Raw genomic sequence first — 18,351 nt, forward strand, 5'->3', positions numbered from 1 at the left:
AGTAGCTGCAGTACTGTGTTTAGCAGTATAGATATTTGCTGTACCTGAAACTGAAACATCTATGTTAGCTGCATTGCGTGTAACGGTTGTAGCTGTGGCACCTGAGCACAGGGTGCGAGAGGCAAACACAAGAAGCAGACAAGGCAAGCAATAAAAATAAGCACACAAGAAAAGAAAATTTCTGCAACACCTATCTGAAAACACCGATTAGCAAAAACACTATTATAAAAACTGTTAAAGCAAGTAAACACCCCTTAAATGGAAAGTAAAATGTAGAATTAAGGTGCCAGCAAAATGGAAAAGAAAATCCGTGGCCATCAGGCACTGGGTTCTTCTTAATATGTGTTGCCATTTCCTCTTCGTACCCTGCAAATCTGTTACCCACTCACAATAGGTTTATTCTGACCCTTTCTTGCAATTAAAGAACTTGTACCTAATTTGTACTGGTCTATCTTTTGCCTCGAAGGTTTGCCTGAGATCATAGTATTGGACAATGGCTCTTAGTTCATGTCAAATGAATTTGAAACATTCTGCAAATGAAATGGCATAAGGCATTTAACTAGTACACTTTTCCATCCACAGTCAAACGGCAAAGCAAAACTTTTTGTCAGAACCTTCACACGGCCAAACTTCACACTGCAGCTGTTTCTCACCTCCTATCATTCATATCCATGAGATGGATGATCACCAGCAGAATTGCTTCATGGGCATTAGCAAAACTAGCAAGCTAACAGTTTCTTCAGTGCTATGCCAGTCCAACAAACTTTTTGTTCATTTGCATGTTGGTGGACTACGTGTGAAATTTCAGTTGGACAGGGATGCCTCTGTTACACTGCGGAATCTTAACACATACGAACCGTTAGGCTTTACACCCCTGTCTAAAACTAGCATGTACCTGACAGCTTATAATGGACAATGACCATTCTCAGGAAATGTACTTTGCCTGCCCTGTATCACTCGTATATGTGTACTGTAATATATTTGGCCTTGATTCGTTTGGCTTTAAAATTCTGGAGGTTTAGGCAAGACTAACAATTTTGTTGCACACATTACTATAAAAGACAATGCTCAGCTGAAATTTTGCCAGGCCATAACTGTTCCCATTGCATTATGGGACAAATTTGCTGTTGAACGTAAAGAATTGCAAGATGGTGGAGCTATTGCACCCATACAACCTAGTCAATGGGTAAATCCACTGGTTTTGCTCCCCAAACCTTCAGGTCACTTTCACCTCTGTGTTGAATTTGAGTCTACAGCCAACCCACAAACTGTAATTGATACTTATCCATTGTCACACCCAGAGGATCTTATGACAGGTTAGACCCTGGTCTTTACTTTCCAGAAATTGATTTGTGCGACACATATCTTCAAATACCACTAGCTGATGAATCGCAAAAAGTGTTTTGTGAACACTCATTAGGGCTTGTTTAATATATTTTCATTTGCCTTTTGTCAGTGCTCCAGCACCCACCACTTTTCAACAGTATTTGGAACAGCTGATTGCTCACATACCAAACTGTTCAAACTATTTGGACGATATAGTCATAGCAGGTCATACAACTGAAGAACACGTGGCAAATTTGCATGCTTTGTTTCATGTGTTATCTGATGTGGGACTAAAGTGTAGACTGGAAGAGTGTCATTTTTTTAAACCTGAGTTGCAGTATCTTGGCCACGTCATGAACAGTCAAAGTGTATGTCCCCTTCAGTCACATTTGTTAGCCATAAGCGATCTGCCAGTTCCTTGCAGTGTCACAGAATTACAGTCAGTTTTGGGGAAAATGAACTATTATATTCAGTTCATTCTCAATGCTGCTCAAATTGCAGCTCCATTGCATCCCTTGCATCACAAGAGCATTCCCTTTGTTTGGACAGATGAGTGACAAGAAGCTTTTCAGAAACTTAAAGGTGCATTGCTCAGTGATCAATGTTTGGTGCACTTTAATCCTGATAAACCAGAAGTGTTGCAAGTTGACACTTCCTCTTGTGGAATCAGTGTAGTGCTTTCATACAGAATTGGTGGTAAAGACTGGCCTATTGCTTTCACATCAAAAGTGTTGTCAAAACCTGTAACTATTCATAAATAGAGAAAGAGGCATTGGCTATTGTGCATGATATCACCAAATACCACCACTATTTATGTGGCAGAAAATTCTACTTAGTAAAGGATCACAAGCCATTGCAATCCTTGTTCCATCTAATCAAGCCAATTCCTGTATGAACTGCCCAAAAATTGTAAAGATGGGCTTTATTGTTGTCTCAATACAAGTACAAGGTTGTGTGTTGTCCGACAGCTCAACATGGTAATGTGGATGCACTTTCATGTCCTCTGGTTGGTCCTGATACAGACTTTGACACTTATGCTGCATCTTGTTGTCACATCGATGCACAGGATTCAACAAACATTTAGGAAGGTGGCATGCGGGGTTGAGGAGGACCAGGTCAAGTGGATGGGAGAGAAGGTGTGACATTGTGATGGAATGAAGATAGGGTGGCTTGACCCTGGGTCCATATCATGAAGATATCATCAATGAACCTGGACCAGACTAGGGGTTTAGCATTTTGGGAGGCTAGGAAGGTCTCCTCTAGATGGCCCATGAGCAGGTTGGCGTAGGATGATGCCATGCAGGTGCCTGTGGCTGTGCTGCAGATTTGTTTGTATACCTTCCCTTAAAAGGAGAAGTAGTTGTGTGTTAGGATAAAGTTAGTAAGGAGTAATGAGTATAGTGAGCAGGGACACTACAAATGTAGTATGTGGACGGTAAGTTGGAAACATGAGTCTCACGGGAAGCGTGCCAAGGATAAGTCCCTGCAGTTGCACTATCCTCTGTGTCCTCGATGGCTCAGTCAGATAGAGCATCTGCCATGCAAGCAGGAGATCCCTGGTTCAAAGCCTGGTTGAGGCACACATTTTCAACTGTCCCCATTGATAACTCCTCCCCTTCTTTGTTGTGTTTTCCTCACCTCCCTACTCCACAGCCTGCTCATGCTGCACCTCTTGGTATTCTAATCCCTGTGCACTTTTCCAGACAGTGTCCCTTTATCCACCCACCTGTACGCTTCTATCCCTTCCCCTTCGCCACCCCCTCCAGATTGCTGCTTCCATCCCACGTCATAGTTGAATTCGGGCCCAAGCTGCCAGAGTTGGTGGTCATGTTTGCATGTGGTGTTCTTCCTTGTGTGAATGAATGGTGTATGTCTCTCTTTCCCTGATGAGGGCTGAGGCTGAAAGCTTATGTGTAAGGGTCTTTTAATTGTGCCTGTCAGCAACTTAATATGCCCTCTTTACAGTAAGTAGCAATGTACCTTTTCCTACGTTGTTGATATTCCTACCTAAGGTTCCCATTGTTTAATACATAAGTTGGGCCTATTTCCAGTGGCATAACAATACATAGTGGGCTGTGTCCTATGGTTACTGACAAGTCACTGAGGCTGTGTTTGTTTACATGAGAGTTCAATGACAAATATGAGTATAGTTGGTGGAACTTTTAAAAAAAATTGTCACACTGATAGCAAAAAGGGAGTTGCAGTATATTGTAATGTATAGAATAGTGTTTGTAACCAAATGAAAAGCATTTAATTACTCAGTTATAGAGATGTAATTACCATGCCCACAAGGGGCAGGGGGAAGCCACAGAGAAGCGATGCTATAGTCTGGTAAACCTAATATACAATTTTGCTTTTGATTCATATTTCATTTTGGTAACAGTCCTAAAGGGCTGCTGACCCTCCCTGATATGCCACACCTACAAATTATGCTTAAAATAGAAGACAAATTTTTGAGAGTATTTTCCAGTTGCGTTCATCCAGAAAACAGCAAACACTGATAACATGGTGAAGGAATTTTTTTTGAAAGATTTCATGATGCCTTCAGCTGTGGTTCTTTTTATTTGAAATATGATTGTATCCTTTGCCTGGTTGGACAATGATTCTATAATTTTCAGTGTGATAATTAATAAAAAGAATGGCAGCTGAAGGCATCATGAAATCTTTAAAAAAATTAATTGCAGCTGCAGACCATATGAAATTGAAAAAATGGTAAAGGAAATCTAAAACTGTGGAATATGGCAAAATCACATAAATCCAGCATGGTGGACTTGTTTTTCTTTTTTTGCCATAAGCTAATAGCAGTATAGCTTGTTCAGTGGAATTTTATGGTAGGCAATCTACCACAATGTTGGCATTTCCAACTCGCATTGCAATGCAGCCACTGCTGTGATGGAGGTGATGCAAGGAAGTAACAATGTTTCATGAATGCATCTTAGGGCTATATTTATGTTCACATCTAGTACTTACTTGTAGCTATGAATATGAAATGAAGCTAAATTAATGAAACAGCTCAAGGTTGAGCAGTTCACTGCATAATGGCTAGTGAAGTGCCTCTTACAATTACTGCCAACTAGTGTAGATTGGCAAGCACAGTTACAAGTGTCACAAAAATTTCCAAATTCTATTGATCAATTCTAAGCCTTATTGAGGGCATTACCTCAAGATAAGTTGGACAAGCTGTATGGTTTGGACACATTATACAAATGCAGTTGCCCTTAATGTACAAAGTAAGAAGCTCCTAAGTTACTTGACGCAAACATTTAAGTGTGGTGTGGGTCAATTGCTTGAAGCATCACTACACGAGTGTGAAAGAAAGGGGAATGGTATGTTGCATGTTCACTACTTTCCATTAAATAGAGAAACCTTTCAATTTTAGGAAGAAAATACAGGGACTTACATGTGAACAGTGGCAAAGCAAGCACACTTTTTCATTTAAAGCCACAAAACTTTTTGGAAGACAATGAACTAGCTCCCATGAAAGATTTATTTCAAGAGATAATTACACATTTTGAGGAGCACAACATTCCAAAAGATTGGAAAAGGGCACAGGTCATCCCTGTTTTCAAGAAAGGACATCAAACACATGTGCAGATCAGTTGTAGAATTTTGGAACATGTATTATGTTCGAGTATAATGACTTTTCTGGAAACTAGAAATCTACTCTGTAGGAATCAGCATGGATTTCAAAAAAGATGATCATGTGAAACCCAGCTCGCGCTATTCGTCCACGAGACTCAGAGGGCCATAGACATGGGTTCCCAGGTAGATGCTATGTTTCTTGACTTCCACAAGGCGTTTGATACAGTTCCACACAGTCGTTTAATGAACAAAGTAAGAGTATATGGACTATCAGACCAATTGTGTGATTGGATTGAAGAGTTCCTAGATAACAGAACTCAGCATGTCATTCTCAATGGAGAGAAGTCTTCTGAAGTAAGAGTGATTTCAGATGTGCCATAGGGGAGTGTTGTAGGACCATTCCTATTCACAATATATACAAATGACCTTGTGGATAACATCAAAAGTTCACTGAGGCTTTTTGTGGATGATGCTGTAGTATATCAAGAGGTTGTAACAACGGAAAATTGTACTGAAATGCAGGAGGATCTGCAACGAATTGACACGTGGTGCAGGGAATGGCAATTGAATCTCAATATAGACAAGTGTAATGTGCTGTGAATATATAGAAAGAAAGATCCATTATCATTTAGCTACAATATAGCAGGTCAGCAACTGGAAGCAGTTAATTCCATAAATTATCTGGGAGTAGGCATTAGGAGTGATTTAAAATGGAATGACCATATAAAATTAATTGTCAGTAAAGCAGATGCCAGACTGAGATTCATTGGAAGAATCCTAAGGAAATGCAGTCCATAAACAAAGGAAGTAGGTTACAGTACACTTGTTCGCCCACTGCTTGAATACTGCTCACAGGTGTGGGATCCGTACCAAATAGGGTTGATAGAAGAGATACAGAAGATCCAATGGAGAGCAGCGCGCTTTGTTACAGGATCATTTAGTAACCACAAAAACATTACGGAGATGATAGATAAACTACAGTGGAAGACTCTGCAAGAGAGACACTCAGTAGCTCAGTACAGGCTTTTGTTGAAGTTTCGAGAAAATACCTTCACAGAGAAGTCAGGCAGTATATTGCTCCCTCCTATGTACATCTCGCGAAGATATCATGAGGATAAAATCAGAGAGATTAGAGCCCACACAGAGGCCTACCGACAATCTTTCTTTCCACGAACAATATGAGACTGGGATAGAAGGGAGAACTGATAGAGGTACTCAAGGTACCCTCCACCACACACTGTCAGGTAGCTTGCAGAGTATGGATGTATATGTATATGTAGATGTAGACTCTAATTTACTATACTTGATGTTATTACTCTTTTGCACAACTGGTTTATGTTATCTATGATATAAAAGATTAATATATATTTTAAACGTTATTCCTCTCTTACTCATTGGATATTTGCTTCAGAAGTGGCTTAATTTAATTTCATACTATTTGTCATGAATAAGTACCACATTTGAGCATGAACAACTCTGCAAAAAAGTGCTTCCCCAAAACATCATTACTTGTGTGTGTCACATTTCTACCATGCACAGAAGTTGATTGGCACAATGCAAAAACCACACATGTTGTCAGCACTGAGCAATATGCCAAGAACTGTTACTCCTGTACCGTTCCTTACCCCTGCAGCAGTCATTGCTCAACCTTTCACACCCACACTGCCCCCTCCCCTACACCAGGATTCACTATAAAGTGAACAGGCTATAGTTGTACACTCAGTTTTTAAAAATACCATGTGGTATGCATTGGCAAAAAGTCAGGGAATTCCTGTTCTAGAGGATTACCAAAGTCAGTCTGTGGAATTTTTAAACATTTCACTATATGTAATTTGTCATGTTTCTGATTACATGTTAGAAAACACATGCTCTAGAAAATCAGCTTACTTAGACTACTTTCATTCTTTTTCCTTAACACACAACATTTATGGTTTACATTGCCACAACAGTTAAACACGGAATATTTCACATGTTCATTGCCTCTTTTTAGGAATATCGTGGAGCCAACAGCTCAAAAAGGAGCTCTGCAAGCAAAATTAAATCATTTTAGTCAAAGTAAAGTACCAAAACTGGAATCGCCCAATGAAAACCTTAAAGAAAATGGAGAAGATGTTACAAATACAGGAAAATAGTTCTAGTTGCACTTCTTGTTCTCAGTCTGATATTAGTTCAGAAGATAGATACAACTGTGTTAACCACTCTCCATTTCCAACTCCACCAGGAAAAAGTGACATTTCTTCATTTTTTGTCAGAAATACCTTAAGCAATACTGACTAACTTCAAATAGTAAACAATATATGGGCAACTATGCTGAGAAAGAAAGCATTTGAAATGGACTGTGGTATAGCACGCAGCCTACAGGTGCCAAGTACTAGTGATTTATGGAGTGATTTACATCAGCATCAATAAGCACTTTTTTTTTTCCTACTGCAGTGCCTTCACTTACATTCATTTGTATCAGAATTTTCAGCAGATACAACTTGTGTTCCAATTCTAAATGTTGAAACAGTTTATGACAGTTCGGCTGCAATTATTCTGGGGTACTGGCCGGAATGAACATTTTGTATATGAACAGAACTGAACCATCCCCCACCCCAGAAGAAAAAATTATCTATGCCCCTGGGGGTTCCACATGGCCACCACAGTGTGGGTGCAAATACTTGTCCAGCAGCCAGAATGGGTACCAACAACTAGTACCCAGGGCCCATGAATGATGTCTCTATAATGTGGACATAGTAATTCTCAGTTTCTGAAAAGCATTTGATTTAGTACCACACCAATGATTATTATCAAAAGTATAAATGTAGGAGGTATCAAGTGAAAACTGTGAGTGAATTGATGATTGCCTGGTAGGAAGGATGCAACAAGTTTCTTTCAATAGAGTGTCCTCAATAGATGTAGCTCTGGATGAGCCCCAGGAAAGTGTGTTAGACCCCTTGCTGTTTGTGTTGTATGTTAATGACCTTGTGAACAATATTAATAGTAACTTCAGCCTTTTTGCAGGTGATGCAGTAATCTACAGTAGAGTTTCAAAGAGAATGAACAAATATTCAGTCAGATCTCAGTAAGATTTCAAAGTAGTGTGAAGATTGGCGACTTTCTTTCAGTGTTCAGAAATGTAAAATTGGTGCTTCACAAAACAAAATAACATGTAACAGCCTATGACCATAATATCTGTGAGTCACAGTTGGAATCGTTTATTTCACAGAAATACCTGGGTGTAATACTTTGTAGTGACATGAAATGGAACGACACATACGTTCATTTGTAGGTAAAGCAAGTAGGAGTCTTCATTTTTTGGTAGAATACTAGGAAACTGCATTTAGCGTACAAAGGAGATTGCTTACAAATCACTTATGCAACCCATCATAGAAAATTGCCCACATATGAGGAACCCATACCAAATAGGACTAACAAAGGATATTGAATGTATGCAGAGAAGGGCAGTACAAATCATCACAGTTTTGTTTGGGTTGGCCCAGGAGAGAGCGTCACAGAGACACTGAAGGAACTGAACAGACAAACTGCTGAAGACAGATGTGAACTATCCCAAGAAAGCCCTCTTACAAAGATTCAAGAACTGGCTTTAAATGATTCCTCTAGGAATATACAACCTCCTTCATATCGCTCCCATACAGACCACAAGAACAAAATTAGATTAATTATATCACGCACAGAGGCATTTTAACAGTCATTCTTCCTGCACGCCAAACAGGAATGGAATGAGAAAAAGCCCTAATAACTGTTACAATGGGGACTTACCATCAGTCATGCACTTTCAGTGGTTTGCAGAGTATGTATTTAGATGTAGATGTATGAGCAGATGTCTGCCAGTGGTGTTGCCATCAGCATCAGCTTTGGTCTAGGCAACCCTCCAGGACTTTCTATCATACTACCTACAAGCTATGCTCCAGATGGCTCGACCTCCTCCACTGCATCCTCTATAGTTGCAGCAGCAAGAACCATGCAGGTGCCAGTTCTCTGAAGTTTCCATGGATGGTTCCTGTATGCTCTCCACAGCGAGAAGCAGCGGTCTCCATTGACAAGATGGACTCATTGACCTTTCATGGCAAAAACAGTACTAATACGGTGCTACTCCCAGTGACAACATTAGCTAGTGGGATTACAGAGTCAGCAGCAGCCTTTCAGTAGCCAGCCTTAGTGGACAGAAACATTGAGATGGAGGAAGTGCATCCCCCCTCCCCCTTCCATCCCTTTTCCATCTTTGGAGCGAGTGTAAGTTGGGTCAGTACTGTCCCTACGTGCCATCTCATGGGGGAGGGATGCTGTATCCAGTAGCTCAGATATTAATACTTATGATCACTATTGCAGGGCCCGTGGTACAGAAATCACCACTTTTACAACAAGAATGGCACTACAAGCTAGCAACATGCCTCCCACCTACATGTAGGATCACATGGTACTACTCAGCTTTTTCCAGCTCAGAATAAATTCAGTTGTGTGTTGTTCTCAATCAATGCTAAGGCCCTGTTATCTGGCTGTTATTTATATGATAACCACTGTGATGGACTTGGATTTTGTGAGGTTTACTATGTCAGCCAGATTCTCACCTACAGCTCATCGTTGACAATTTTTGGACTTTATTTTGAGTTTTACTTGTTTTTTTGTGAAATCAGGGTATTGTACTTAATAAATAAGCCATGTACCACTAGTCAACATAAAGTTTATGGGATTTTTCTTCATAGATTTCAGTCAGTATATCTATAAACCTTTTGACTGACTCATTAGCTTCCACTTGCGTGCAGTTAGTTCATTCCAGTACATTAAGCTGTATCTAGCTTTTTAGTTTGTATAGCTTCTGTTGCTTAATGCATCTGATTACTCTTGTCTGACTTGCATCTACTTTGTTATCTAGGGGAATTCTGAGCTGCAGCCCTTAATAGTCAGAAATACCTAGTTTAATTGTACAAGACTCCATTCTGCTGAACTGAAATTTGTAGTTAATATCATCCAAACATGTGTACAGCCTGTTAGGTTTGTCATTTATACAGTAAAAATTTACCAATTCTAATGTTTTAAGTAAATAGCTTACAGTTCTAAGTTTAAACGTAATATTGATGATATTAATGTCGACAAACATTGTCACTCTGCAATATTTATTCTTGAGAAGCAGGACTACCAGTATCTTGACACCCTCTATGAACAAGGGTAGTATACAGGGACAGCTAAAATTTCCACTTTTGTAAACAGTAGAGCAGCAGTTTCAAAGTTAGATTCTGTTCAGAGCTCACTTGCATCTATAATTTAATAACTTACTCTGTTTTATTAATGTACACAAACACACCACCATGTTTCGTACTTTTTCTTCTGTTATCTGTTACTAATTCATTGTTATTTGTCTACTTAATTCTAATTCTCCATATGTTAGTTTTCATCAACCATAAGAACACAACAGTTTCACTTTTCCAGGCAGTATTAGAGTTACATAAGTTTATTTGCAGAAGGGTTGTACATCAGTTTTACATTACAAGCTGGTATTAATGATTATATTTCAGAATTATAATGACTGTGCACTGCATTTATCTCTTCTAGTTGTTGTGAATTCAGAGTCATCATTACAGTGCCATTGATCTTCAGTTTAAAATCTGTTCTTTGTGTGTATTTGTTCATTATCTGCAATTTTTCATTGTTTCCAGGTATATTCTGGTAGGGTTTGGCCCACTTTAACTGCTTCCTTGAGAAAGAGCACCTAACACAGTTACAGACTTGCTTCTAGTATTGTTTTTGCAGAACATTTCTTCGCTAGCCTAGTCTACATTAGTGACATGTTCCCTTTTGTTGCACTGATTTGGTGGCATACCATATGCAGTGAAACTGTTCCTTTTGTAGCTACTAATGACTAATAACTTTAGATTCAAAACTTAAGTACAAAAGTATTTTAGTTTATCATCAGTTTAAGTCTCCCAGGAAATCTTCTTTGTGTGATTGGCATATTAAAAAATAGTGCAAGGATTGCCATATCAAGTTAACACAAGATTTAAAAGCTGTACAAGAAACACCACCATAGCTAGAAGAATTGTCATTCTTACTGATAAAATATGTAAAATAAGCAAAAGACAACCATTTACCAATAGTGCCAGATTGGTGCGTCATGTACAGATACATGTGGCAGAAAACAGTTAACACTGAAAGTATTTGCCTGGGTAGATGGAGGTGGGAAGCATGTAGAGACGGTTGCACAAGGCAAGGAGGAGTACCAGGGTAGTGTTAGGCAGGTTTTTTGCTAGATGACTTAGCAGATGCACAACAGAATGAAAGGAGTTCAGAGGGTACAGCATATTATAAGGGGTAGAGAAAGGAAGGATTATAGAGGAAATGAAAGGAGAGGAAAGTGGTGGTGAAGAGGGAGACAGGTAGAGGAGAGAGTAAGGGAGATGATTGGTAAAAAAGGTGGAGAGGGGGGGAAAAGGTGGGGAGAGAGGGAGGGGGGGGAGGGAGGGAGGGAGGGAGGGAGGGAGGGAGGGAGGGAGGGAGAGAGGGAGAGAGGGAGAGAGAGAGAGAGAGAGAGAGAGAAATGTGTCTGCATTTGGCGAGGGAGGGAGGTGGAGAAAGAGTAGTGGGAGAAAGCAGTATATGATTCAATGGGGAAGGAGTTGTATTGACATAAGATAGAAGGGGAAAGATGAGGTGAGGCAGTGAGAAATAAATTAGTGGAGTTTTATGCCATGGGGGTCGCAAGAGGCAGTATATGCTGAAAAGACAACTCCCACCTGCACAGTTCAGAGAAACCTGTCCTGGAAGGGAGTCTCCAAAGGGCCTGTGTAGTGAAGTAGCTGTTGAAATCATTACAGTTGTGATGTGCAGCATGTTCGGCAACTGATTGGTCAAGTTTGGTGGTGGCCACTCATATGAGTTGACAGTTGGTTGCTTCATATAATCCTGACAGGGGAACAGACACAACTAAGCATAAGAGTAGAAGTTGAAAATACGGTTTCAGTTGTAAGATTTTCTTATTTTTCAATGCTTAGACCATGGCCAGTCTTGGGCTATTACATGCTCATCATCAGGTGTGAAACATAAAATAAACAGACTGAAGCTAAAAACAGTTTTTACACACACACATGAGAAAACAAAAAAGAAGTACCATATAAAATTTTCGGAAAACAGCATTTGGGCTAGGCAGTAAAACATAAAGCAATGCCAAAGCGACACCAAACGGTGCAAAGGATAACTGCCTGGATAAAGGAGGAGGAGGAGATTAGAGTTTAATGTCCCGTCGACAACAAGGTCATTAGAGACGGAGCACAAGCTCAGATTAGGCAAGGACGGGGAAGGAAATCGGCCATGCCCTTTCAAAGGAACCATCCTGGCATTTACCTGAAATGATTTAGGACAATCACAGAAAACCTAAATCAGGATGGCCGGAGATGGGTTTGAACCATCGTTGTCCTGGATAAATAAGAATAGAATGACACCACGACATTTACATTTTGTACAGTGACCTGACTGCCACAGTGGAGAGTCAAGGACATGGTGAACCACCAGCGAGCACAGAGCACAGAGTAGCGAGCATGATGGAGGAAGTACACTAGTAAACCAGATTGGCAAAAGTACTGCTTTATGTTGATGGGAAGAATAACATGGCGCTAACTAGCCAAGCCATTCACAATTTGAATTAGAGATTTAAAGACTCATGCCCTTCAACAGTTGGAACAAAATTCCAGCATCATTTGAGCAACCTATCCCAGCTACTCCTGCCAGCATGGAATTACCTACAACTAAGAAAGAGCTCACCACTCTGATCCTCTTAAACCCTTCCTAGCTCCCCGGCCATGACTTGCTGACTTAATCTGCCTTCCGTACCCCCAAAAACTTCGTCCACTCTCTGTGAAACAGATTACTCCTAAACATCCATTCCTTAATACTGTTGTCAAACTTTCCACAAAACTCTGACTCCTGTGGAAGTCTCAGTACTTTCTAAAAGCCTCACCCTTAGCCCCAAACCTTAATTCAATTGTGCTTGACTTGTAAAGGACCTTTTTTTTATATATGCTCTGCATTGGAAATATTTCTTCACCACTCATCCCACTGATGACAATCAACCAAAACTCCACAGAGAACCTTGTTTAAAACAGTTCCAACTAATTTATCACAGTTGCTGACAGGGCTGCAACATGTTAAAAATTCTTAGTTCCAACATCCCATCAATGGTGACCCTCCTTCCCTTTCACCAAGTCATCCTCTGGATATTTTTTTAGGGATTCCACACTTCTAACCTGGCATCATCTTTCTTTCCTAAATCTCTCCCTAGTGAGTTCAACATCACTCCTATGGAACACACAATTATCCATAATCTGAAAACAAATTCAGACTTTATCGTCCTTCCTGCAAACAAAAGCACCAACTCAGTGTTCATGAATCAGAGAGACTATGTGGCTGAGGGGCTCTGCAAACTTTCTGACACCTCTGCATATAAACCTTATGACCATGATCCCATCCCACAAATCGAATAAGCTCTCTGGCAGCTTCTGACGGCCTCAGGTCTATCCCAAAATCTGACTCCTGAATCCATTTCTCTCCTCATACTAGCAACCCCCAGAATGCTGACTATTACCTACTCCCACACAAACCCATCCCCACACGTCTCCCCACTGGTCATACCATTGTGGTTGGGTAATATGCTCCAACTGAATTAACCTCTGCCTTTGTTGACCAACACATCCAAATCATTGCCTGTAATCACCCAACCTACATTCAAAACACTGCTCACTTCCTTCATCACCTTTCCATAGTTTCTGTCCCATTACCACAAGACTCCCTGTTGGTCACTTTGGATGTGATGACGTTATATACCAACATTCCCTATGCCCATGAACTTGCAACCATGGAATACACAACCATTCCCAACGTCTTCCAGATATCAATCTCGTCAACTCTTTCCTAATCCTCCTGACCCATAATTATTTCACAGCAAGATCTATAAACAAATCCATGGTACTACCATGGGTGCATGGCACCTTCCTATGCCAATTTAGTTATGAGTAATCTGGAGGATGTCTGGTTCAGATTCACTGATGATGTTCTCATGATCTGGACACATGGCATCGAAAACTAGTGCTCCTTCCTCCATAACCTTAACACATATTCCCAAATCTGCTTCATCTGGTCCTTCTCAGCTCAGTGAGCCCCTTCCTAGACGTTGATCTCCACATTCCAGATGGCTCCATAAATATGTCGATTCATGTCAAGCACATCGACACCAACAGTAGCTTCACTTTGACTGTTGTCACCCATTCCATGCCAAAAAGTCTCTTCCATGCAGCTTGGCCACCAAGGGATGCTGCATCTGCATTGGAAAGCAGAAGTTGTCGAAGTATACTGCTAACTGTACAACAGCTTTTATCAGCAGACAGTATCATATCCAACCCATTCATAGTCAGATCTCCTATGCCATCTCCTCCTCTGACACCAGTAACCCTGTTCAACTGCCACTGACCAGCACTCCTCTAATCACCTACTGTCACCCTATTCTTGAAAAGCTCAAAAACATCCTTCACTGGGACTTTGACAAGCTCTAATTGTCCCCTGAGATGAGGGATATCCTACCCAAAAACCTACCCACATCACACAAAGTTGTGTCCTGACACCACACAGCTTACAGAATATCCTTGTCCATCTATACTCCAATCCTGCTCCCAATCCTGCACCCCACTGGTCATTCCACTGAGGTCATCAAAGGTCAAAGATCTGTCCTACACTTTCACCAACCACCTCCTACTGCATTCCAGTCACAGTCATCATTATATATCAGCTATGCTGTAATTACTGTACAACTTTCTATGTGGGTATGACAAAAGTGGCAAACTGTAAACTTAACCATACAGTTGCCAAACATGCTGCACTCCACAATGACTTCAACAGCTGCCTCACTACATGGGCCATTTGGATGCCTCCTGCAGCACAATTTTCTCTTAAATATGCAGGTGGCAGTTGTCTCTCCAGCATATCCTGCACTCTTATCAATCCCTCACTGCTAACTTTTTTCCCACTGCCTCACCTTACTTTTTTCTTCTGTCCACCCCCACCCATCTCTCTCTCTCTCTCTCTCTCTCTCTCTCTAAACTTCTTTCATCTTGTTATGCAGCTTCTGAGCAATTTGGTGAATGACCTGCCTCACACTGCTCTGCTACACCTTCTTGCCTCATGGATCCTTCCCTGTCCCCTCCCCATCTATCCATGCCACAGCATTTAATAATCGATATTGAATAATAATCAGTCTCGCTGCTACCACGAGCATGCACATTTTGTGTGTGTTTGTGTGTGTGTTGTGTTTAGGTGCATGTATTCCTATTAAAAATAGAGCAAGAGCCCAAAAGCTAAAGTTAACTGTGTCTATCACATCTTTCTGTGCACCATGCACCAGTCCTCTGGAGGTAAATTGTTGTCTTTCCCTTATTTTACATATTTTTCCATCAAGGTTTTGCCATTATTGTTACTGGCAAAATAGTTTTCTTGTCTCCTTAGGATCTGTGTTTATTAAACTAATGCCAATAGTTAGTATCCAGTAGTTTGTTAATAGACAAAATGTTTACTGCCTCTGTGAGGAAGTAATCATTGAAACTGATCACAAATAACTTCAGTGTGTCATCATTTCTGCCATTGCTACTCTCTAGGCATACAGTTTTGTTTACATTGCTGTTTTCATCTTAATAATGCTGCAAATTGATTTATTATTCCCCCTGAGTGACTTATATTTGTGTATACCACATGTGTTTCTTTTTTTTTCTTTTTTGATATAAGACCTAAGGATTTGGCAATACTTATTGTAATGTTGCGTTTTAGCTCTTGGTTACAGCTTTTTTTCTTAAGTACATTTAAATTTCTCTTCCCAGTGAAGGATAGTTACCCAGGATTCATAGGGTAGATCCTGCAGAAATGTAGAGATTCTACAAAGGGAGTAAACTGCAAGACTCTCACTGAAATATCTTCAAATATTATTTGTTTGTCTAAGATTCATAACAGGCCATATTGGCTGAAAAACTTAAAATAATTGAAATAGAGCTGAACAATTTCTACCATGTTTATTTGAACACTACAAGAGTCTCAAAGAGAGACTTATTGGGCTCCAAAGAAATACACAATAAGAAACTTATTTCTGAAAACATGGAAAAAGCTACCAACCCTTCTGCGTCAAGCATGCTCTCTCCTACACCCTAGTTCTACACAGAAGAAAAGTGTCTTTATACCATCTTGCTGATGCCATTACTGTATTTAATTATTTACTAGTTACAATTACACAAATATATATTTGTGTGCTAGGAGCTGAGGAAGGAAGTTCTGTCCCACACATACAGCACTGCTGAGAGAGAAGAGATGTGGATATTTCCTTCTTGCAGAATTCAGGATTGATACAAAATAAATGGAACTGTCGTTTTATAATTTTTACATAACATCACAAAAGGTAAAACTCTCACTGAGAGTTAATAATGATTAAAATACACTGTGTAATTGAAGATGAAGGTAAAAGTAGTTCCCTTTTCCTCTTTTTTGATTGCACAGCAGTCTGAAATATTTAATAAATAAATAAAACCCTATGTAGCATTTGATAGAGCCACCAGAACATATCTAATGATGAGCAACACACTCAGCTGACAGCTGAAACTAATTTAAAGACAGACAAATATTTAGTTGATAAAAATGGTGCATGAAATTACGTCCTCTATCTCAGCTGACAACCATTAAATACTAATTTCTCCCCTGTCAGTTTAATGTAATATTATCCAATTATTTATTTAATTTCCCACAATTTTTCTTGTTATCAGTGCATGTATGTATCTATGTAATATATGTAGTGTAATTGTTTCACTAATTATGCATGCACCAGTGTAGTAATTGAGTAATATTTTTGGAATCAGTGTAAAAAGGTGTATTTACTGATATACACTGATGGCAATGATGTCTCATACTTATCAAACTTTGTGGAGATGCTCATCACATAGTGGTTGTTAAATTACATTTGAAACCAATGCCCATCAGGAATATCAGTATGATATGCTCCCCTCATGGGCATAAATACAGTCTAGTATTTGTTGTGGCATAGAATCAGACATCCTCTGAATGTAATATAAAAGAATTTCCCGCAATGCCTGAAACACATGCAGTGTCAATTCATTAATATAGCTGGCTGGAGCCTGATACAAAAGTATACGTGTCCCATCACAATCCAGACATATTCTAGGGATGAAAAATCAGGGACTGGGCAAGTCAATCAAGATTCTGTACATTCCTCAAGATGTTTGTGGTGTGAATGGAGTATAGGGTCTTACAGTACCCTGCAGGAATATGAGTATGCCATTTGTTATCCTGGTAATGAAGTGTATGACAACAGGAATTACCATCCATCCCATATATTGATGAGCATTTGGCCTTCCTTAAACAACTGTTGTCTTGAATCCATCTTGTCAGGTTTCATTTTACAGTCATTGCACGACAGCTAGCTATCTGTACAAGGTAAGAGTTATCATATACAACAGCTCCTCACAGAATAATTCAAGTTGTTGGAGAGGTATGGGTCTTGAGAACTGCTGCTACCTGTGGCTTTTCACCAAGTTGTCTGCAGACACATTGGTGTCAATCTGGCTTCCATAAACAGAAGTGAAACTCTTCACTAAACACCACAGAATGCCAATCAATGTCCCGTTTCACTCTGGATCTGCAACATGCAGGTCTCTGTTGTCTGAAATATAGTATCACTGGTAAATATCACATCATAACTCAAAATCTCAACCGAGCTCTCAACAATCTGTCATGAAGGTTTGTGGTGACATTCTACATTTAACTTCTGCCCAGATTTCAGCTGTTCTCATTGATCTATTTACCAGAGTCAGTCGAACAATCCTACAATCTTCACATGGTGTGGTCTTTCAGGACCCATCCAAACCCCTTGTGCCTTACTGTTATCTTGACTCCATCTTGTCAGAACTCATTTTCCAGTCATTGCATGACAGCTAGCTATCTGAACAATCTGTTGGTATGATGCTCCCATACCACTGATGCCAATGATCTGACCTTTCTCAATGACTGAAGGATGCCAATATGCTCCATATGCACATCATCTGGGCATACTGTGCTGCAATCTCCACCTGAAAATTTCAGTGATATCATGCAAACACAGTAGACATCATGCACTCTCACCAGCCTTAATATTTAGGAACAGGTTGTTTTTTTCTTCACTGAAAGTATGGTCACATAAGGAAGAAACTTTAATCAACAAATTCCACAGGCATCAACACACAAGATGTGGCAAAAAAGGAAGGGATTTTTTTTAAAGCATCTTTATTTATTCATCAACAGTAACTTTGTCCTCTTCAAAGTAATCCCTCTGAGATGTAATACATTTGTGTCAGCACTTTTTCCTATCTTGGAAGCACTTCTGGAACTCAACTTTTGTTATGGTGTTCAGCTCTGTCAGCGATTCTGTTT

This window comes from Schistocerca cancellata, chromosome 4 (assembly GCF_023864275.1).
Source record: "Schistocerca cancellata isolate TAMUIC-IGC-003103 chromosome 4, iqSchCanc2.1, whole genome shotgun sequence".
Taxonomy (NCBI): domain Eukaryota; kingdom Metazoa; phylum Arthropoda; class Insecta; order Orthoptera; family Acrididae; genus Schistocerca; species Schistocerca cancellata.